The following is a 7575-nucleotide window of genomic DNA, read 5'->3' on the forward strand; positions in this document are numbered from 1 at the left end:
TTGTCCACCAGTGGTCCCAGAGAGGAAAGGGTCAAGGATCCCCAGCCCAGAGGAACTTGGGCCTCATGCACCATCTAAAAGCAATCAGTGGGGTGACACTGAGGGCTGTCTGCCTCACCCCACCCCCTCTGCTGGGGGTTGAGACTGTGACAAAGGACCACACTTGGAGCTGCCTGGCCAGGACAATGGGAGATTGAGTCTTCCTGATTGCCCATTGCTGCCCACTCCCCAGCCTGAACCCCAGACTTCACATCCCTAACTACCCCGTTCCTGAGGCGCCCCTGCTGGTTGGGGGTCTGTGCCAGCTGTTGTGCTGGGAGCTGAGGGTCCTGTGTGAACACAACAGACACAGGACCCATCCTTGAGGGGCTTCCAGCCCTGTTGGAAAGGCACACCCCAGAATCACAGATGGAAATGAAACACCCTAAAATGAAGACAGGTACGGTAGGGAGGTGGTGCTGAACCAGCCAAAAGCAGCCATTAATGGGAGGGGTGCTGGTGGGAAGAATGGCATGTGCAAAGGCGCTGCCAAGAGTTGGGGCCAGATAGATGGGGGAGAGGAATGGTGTGGCTGGGCTGCAGAAGCCTAGGGGGGAGAGGGGCCGGGGCTGTGTGTTACAGAGGCTCCCGAGGGCCACTCCTAAGAGCAGTAGGGGGATCTGAAGGATTTGGAGGCACAGGCATGATCAGCTTTGCCTTTCACAAGTCACTCTCTAGCCACTGTGCTGGGTGGTTGAATGGCCGTGTGAGATGACCTGGCATCGACAGAAAGGCTGGGGCCAGGAGCACAGTGAGCTAGGAGCGTTCTCGAACCGTCTGGGGTCATACTGAAGTCCCTATGTGGTCCTGACAGTTTTCTCCAGGATAAGTCTCTGCAGGGCTGGCTCTCCCTCCCACATGTCCTTGTGATTCCTCTGAGCCTGAAACCTATAAAGAGTAGTTCCCATTTTGGTCTGTTTCATGCAAATGAAGCTTTAAAATCAGGCAGTTCTGAGTGGTCATATAGATGTTCGTGAGGATAAATTTGTGCAGTGCTGATTGGACGGGGTAGATCTCTCAGTCCATTGGTCAAAAGATGAAATCAGGAACTTCCTTACTGAGGGCGAACAGGCATAGTACTGAGGTTGAAAGCTCTGTCTGTGGCTTTTCCTGAAATGTAGGGTGCGTGAGAGGCTCCTGTCAGTGAAGGTTATGAATTGAGGCCCAGTTAACCACGAGAAATCCATTTTGATAGATATGTTTCTTCTGGAGTCTCCCAGGGAGGACTGGATGGTAGGAGGCTCCGGCTGTTCAGTCTGGGTCTACCTTTCACCTGTGCCTCAGCTCTCAGTCCTCCATCCATGGAAGGTTCCCACGTGAAGCCTGGGGTCTGCAACGGGGATTTGTGCTGCGGCCAGCTGGCTGACCACAAGGCTCCTGTGCTCAGGCTGGCTCAGGGGACCTGGTGACTCCAAGTCCAGGGAGAGCCGGCTGGGCAGGTGGAGTTGGGAACTGCACCGGGAGTTTGACAGGCTTGGGTTTGGAAACTGCTCCACAACCCTGCTCGGCTGCTGCCACAGGAAAGGCCCCTCTAGCAACCCTGGTCTGACCTGAACCAGTTCCCCCACCCCAGCAGCACTCCTTCCTTATGTGGACACGGGCAGTGATTCACTCTGGCATGGAGACTCCTGGGCCACCTCTGAGTCACCAACGAGGGCCTGGTCTGGAGGGAGGGGTTCTGACCAGCCGGATCTCCAGAGCTGGGTGGTGAGGGCACCCCCTGGGAGGTGTTTGCAGGAATGCGGGCACGGGCAGCTAGCATGAGTATGGGACATGCACTGAGGGTACACGTCCCCTGTGTGTGTGGGCTTGGTGGGGCCACTTGCACTCACATATTGGGTCCACCCAATGGGCCTTCTTCATTCCACAGCCACTGTCCACCTGCTCCAGTTAGCCTCCCCAGCCTGCAAATCTGTCACCAAACTCAAGGGGTTCACTACTTGGGGTGTTCTAATCAAGAAGGAGACCGTGGTTACACAGTTTTGTTTACTTGTAGCAAGTAGAGGAGACAGGATTCATATCCAAAGCTCTGTCTCTATATACGCTAGGGCGTATATACACCATCAACCAAGGTTGCTTTCTTCCTTGCAGCTGGCTAAACTTATCTGGTTGGGTTCTGGTCAAATTCATTCGGTTACAGCATTTGCAAAACACTGTGCTCCATTTCAACACTGAGCAAGAATAGAATTTAGTAAGAACTACCCAGACCTTGAGACCCTTGTCCTATGTAACAAAGCCAGTTGGTGGCACCTCGGTGACTGGCGCACACTGGTCTGGGGGTCCCTGGCTCTCTAATGTTGGGCAGCTGTAGGTGACTGTGGTGTGTGTCTGGGAGCTGTGGGTCCCTGTCTCTAACTGTGTGACTAAGTGTGACTGGGCAGGCAGAGCCAAGCCTGTGGCGTGAAGGGATGTGTGTCTGTGTGCAGCCGAGGCTTCGCTGTGTGGTTTTTGCAGGAGTTGGTCTTTGCGTGTTGTGTGTGCCTCTCTGCGTTTCCTGTGCGATTTTGTGCGTCTGCTTGTGTTGTGTGTGTAGAAACATGGCTCTACCCTACCGTCCTGGCGCCTTGCATAGCAGCCTTGTCAGCCACACAGACAAAGGCATGAACTACAGCTGATCGAAGTCTGGGCAGAACGTCTGTGATCTTCTCAGAACACGAGAGGAAGGTCCAGAAGGAGCCACCTCTCACTCCCCGACTTCCTGGGGGCCCTGCTGAGGTGTGGGCCTCCCTGCCCAGTCCCTCAGAACAGACCTGCCGCTGATAAAACCCTTAGCTGCCATCTACAATGGGCTTCTCAGCAATGATATGTCCCACAACTCATGCTTCGGTTCTGACTCTTGTTTCTGTGTCATCCTTTTTGTGGCATGGGACAAAGGGCTATAGGGAGCTGCTACCTCATGCCACTCTTCCTTCCACTGTGTAAGTTATAAACTCTGAATTGACCACAGCTTGTTGTACCTTTACTGGTCAGAGCAGTCAGGCCTTGACGTGTCTGGGTGTGCTTGACAAATGGGCCAGCACAGTTACAGTGACTTTTAGAAGACAAGGGGCTGTGTGGGCTGGTGGGTGGGAGAAACAACTCCTGGGCACAGCTCTTGCCTAAGTGGTGGGTGGAAGGAAGAGGATGGGTCCTCCCTCTGTCTCACCAGTTCAGGGGGCTGCAGGGGCAACTCTCCAGGGCCTAAGAGTGTGCGCCTCCTGTTGAAAACAATGCTGGAGTTTTCAGTCGCAAGAGGTAATGTTTGTAGAGGCCAAACAAACAGCCATTTAAAGCCCAAACCAAGTTGGGGCCCCATGAAGGTGTGCATGCATAAGGGTGAGAGTTGCCCTCATCCCCACTGGCCCCCCTCCCGCTCAATTCCCTGAACTTCCAGCCAGGAGATGATGGTAAGGACAGTTGCTATTGTGGTGCCTTGTTAAACTTCTGGTTCTGTTTCTATTTAAAAAACACCTAATAGAGTTTGGGTCAAAAATTTGTGTGAAGAGAGAAAAAAAAGTGAAAGGAACCTTCTGAGATTCATGGTAGGTACTGTTGTATGAATGTAATTGGTTTGTCAATGTGCACTGTGGGTGTTCATGAAAATAGAAACCTTACTCTTTATTGCAGTAAATACCAACTTAAATCATCTCTTTGCAATTTGATTCCCCTCCTGTCCCACGATCAGCCATCTGGTTGACCTTCCAGGGCGTTATACAAGCAGTGGTAGATACGGCCCAGCTGCAGGTGTGAACGTCATTGAAAAGGATGGGGACCACAGCCTAGCTCAGAGCCCCTTCGCAGTACTCTTAAGACAGCCTATTGTTGTAAGGGCAGTTGTCACATTTCAGTCTTTTTCTGAAACTCAAGGGGACATTAACCCCTCGGTAGGGACCTACGTCCCTGCATGGTACTCGTGACGCATGTGGGGAACAAAGTCCTGACACACAGGTTCAGATACAGTGAGTAACACAGCTTTATTTGGGAACCAATGTCCCTCCAAAGGCCAATGCTCTGGTAAGCACAAAAGATTATACAGAATAGAATAGAATTTAATAATGAATCAAGTCCCACAGTCAATTGAGATGGAGAAGGTCCCTGGTTCAGGAGAGATGACTGGGCGCAAGATGGGTCTGAGGCAAGTTGGTCTTGTAAGGAAGAACTTTGGAGAGTCCCGGAGTATCATGGCTTGCTACTCGCAGAAAACTCTGTCGGATTGCGTAGAGGAATATCCCGGAGAATCGTTCTGAAATGTCTCGCTCAGAGCCTCGCAGAGGGTCTTAGTGGGAGCGCCCAGTCAGACCACCCATAGCACTGCTCTGGAGTTCTGCTTTTATCCTCTTTTCCTTGGACTTGTTTACTTCTTAGGTGATAGCCAGAAGTTGTTTTGGTGAATGTGTTTGACACTCAATTTTGCTATGCTCAGTGTCACACAAAAACATGTTTTGTCTTCACTCTTCTCGGTCTCACTTGTGCGGCCATAGTCCTGTCCCTACAAGCAAACAACTTGTTTTGCAAACCTCAATCCACATATACAACATATTTTATATGCTCTATACACCCCTCCGAATCCCCGGTTGAGAATGGGGGTTTGGAAACATTTCTGAGAGGCACCTCCAAGGACTGGGCCCCTGCAGGACCGTCTGCGGTGGAGACACCTTTGTGTGCTGGTCGATTCTTGCGCGCCACGCCAGCGAACCACTGGGGGAATCGCTCTCGCGGAGCAGGCCCGCCACTTGAACCATCCTGCCTTGGCTGATAGCCTCCCGGACTCTGCCCCGGACACCGGACCAGAAAGGATCCCAAGCCCACATTCACGAGTTAGCGGAGAAGGCTACATAACGGGGACGCCAGGTGGCGCAGCACCGCGGCGCGGACGGCACCGGGACCAGTCTGGGTCTCCCCGCCTGCGAGAGCGCACCGCCGCGCCCTGTGGGCCTGGCTTCGTCGGGGTGCCTCAGAAAGAGACGATAGGAAGGAAGACGAGGAGGCCTCCTCGTCATCGGCCACCCGCCAGGCCACAGCTCTGGGGAGGGTACTGGGAATACTTGGGGAAGTTCTGACCACCCGGTACCACACAGACCCGCACTCTGGATGGACTCCCCACACGGATTTACCCGTCCGGCCTGAGCTGGTTCCCACCTCCAGAGCGGGACTCGAGAAAATCGGTGGGAGAACAGTCCGACGACCAGGACCCTCTCAGGCCCGCGTTCCGCCCAGAGACGCCCTCCCGGACCATCCGGCGGGCAGGAGCCGGTCGGTGTCTCTGGAGTGGAACGTGGGAGGAGCTCAGAGGCGCCTCCGACGACCGGACTCCGCAGGGCCCTGTCCCTGTCCCCACAGACGGCTCATGCCTGTCCGCGACTACGAACGGGGACTTGAAAATAATTCCGGGAGGCATCTGTGACAACTGGGATCCATGCGGGCCAGCGGCTGAGACTATGATACGCTCTCAGATTCTCCACGTACCGCCCGGTCCCCATCTCCAGGGCGGGACTGAAAAAAATTGGGTGACATGGAAGTCCCAACGACTGGATCACGCACTGGACGGCGTTCGGGCGCGGGACACCCTTTTCCGTTACCCCTCGGTGACCCCGATAGGTCCCGTTGGGGAACGGTAACGGTGGGGTGCTGGTCGACCCACCTCGGCGGCCCCATACACCAGCCCAGGAGAGCGGCGACGGACATCCCCCGTCTCCGCACCTCCAATCTCGGCGAATAGATGACACGCCGACGCCCCGGCACCACCGGGACGATCCTGCTAATGCCGCCGGCCTCCTGGAACTCTGCTTCCTGCACTGCGGCCACATTCTATCCCTTCTTGCAGGTGTCGCTGGAGCTCGGGAGAGAAGATACTACATACAAGCGGCCGCCAGATGGCGCTCGATAACAGGCGTGTACGCCGAATCTCGTCCCGGCCCATCTCGAATCGCGTCTCCGGGCGTCCGGCGAGGCCCCGAGGCGCCCGCCCGGAGCTCCCACTCCGCACGGTGTGATCCCGGCAGCACCAGGGGAACTTGAAAATGTTCAAGTTCAGGCAGCTGTTGTGAATGGGACAGGCTCCCCCGCACACGACTTCCAGGCCGGCGCGGCCCATTTCTGGGGTCCGGAGAGGATTCCCCTAGGACCAGGAGGGAGGTGCGGGCTTCCCAGAGCTGTTACTGACTCCCTAGTGGACTTCATCAGTTATTTGGGGCTCGGCTGGGCGAGACTGTAAAACTGAAACTTTGAAAGTACTCTAGAAACATGGATGAACCATTTTCATTTGTAATTTCGGAATGGAGAAGGTCTTTCTAAAGCATCAAAGCCCAGAGCCATAAAGGAAATAATTGATAAACTTGACCAAACTTTAAACAAAATTGATCTTTGCATATACCATAAGCAAAGTCAAGTGGCAACAAACAGGTGTGCGGAACATTTGTGCAAATACATGTGTACCGTGAATATTGATTTCAGCATTACTTAATATAATAACAGAAAATTGGGGAAAATAGTAACCATTAAGAGGGACCAGGTTAAATAAATTCCAGTACATCAGTACAATGCAACAACTATGAATTTGTGTTTTGGTTAATTTTTATTTTTACTTTTAAAAGGATATAGATCTATAGGTACAGACATGAAAAGATGTTGATGATGGATTATTAAATGAAAAAAGCAATTTGTAGAACTTCTCTTGAAAAGAAATGAATAAATGTACTTTTCTTTAAAAAAACACTTATATGGAAAGACAAAAGAATAAATCTCCTCAGAATAAAATCTCCCCTATTTCAACAGTTATTATATTGCTAAGAATTCTGTGTGATGTTGGCAGAGGGAAAGACAGGTTGATCAATGGAATAGAATAGAGACCCAAACAAAGATGCCCAACCGATTTCTGGCAAATATGCAAAAACAATTCATGGCAGGAAAGACAGCTTCTCCATCAAATGGAAGTAGGGCAATCAGACATCCACAGGCAAATAAAACAGAAAAAACCCTGACCTAAATACCTACACCTCATACTAACATGAACTCCAAATGGATCACACGCTTATTAGTAAAATCTAAAACATTAAAAATATTCTATGAGAAAAGCTGGGGACTATGGCTGGGCAAAGGGATTTTATACTTGATACTAAAAGTGTGATCCATAAAAAGAAATGGATAAATTAGAATTTATTAAAATTACACCTAGGCTCTGTGAAAGATGAAATGACAAAGTGTACATTGGAAGGAAATATTTGCACACCACATATCCAACCAAAAGGTAGTATCTGAATGTACAAAAATCCTCAAAATGCAACAGTGAAACAATCGGATCACAAAATAAGCAAAAGACACAGCAGTCATTTTATTGAAGAGGATATATGGATGGCAAATAAGCAGATGAAACAATTAAAATTATAGTGAAATATCATGACATATCTATCAGAACACCTTAAACTAAATATAGGAACAGTCCCGGGTACAACCAGCTCCTCAGAATAAAAGTTTGATTTGTAAGTGCTAAATATATAGATATAGATACAGGTATAGATATATGAGTAGATATAAATATAGATATGGATAGATAATAGA

This window comes from Rhinolophus ferrumequinum, chromosome 25 (genome assembly GCF_004115265.2).
Source record: "Rhinolophus ferrumequinum isolate MPI-CBG mRhiFer1 chromosome 25, mRhiFer1_v1.p, whole genome shotgun sequence".
Taxonomy (NCBI): domain Eukaryota; kingdom Metazoa; phylum Chordata; class Mammalia; order Chiroptera; family Rhinolophidae; genus Rhinolophus; species Rhinolophus ferrumequinum.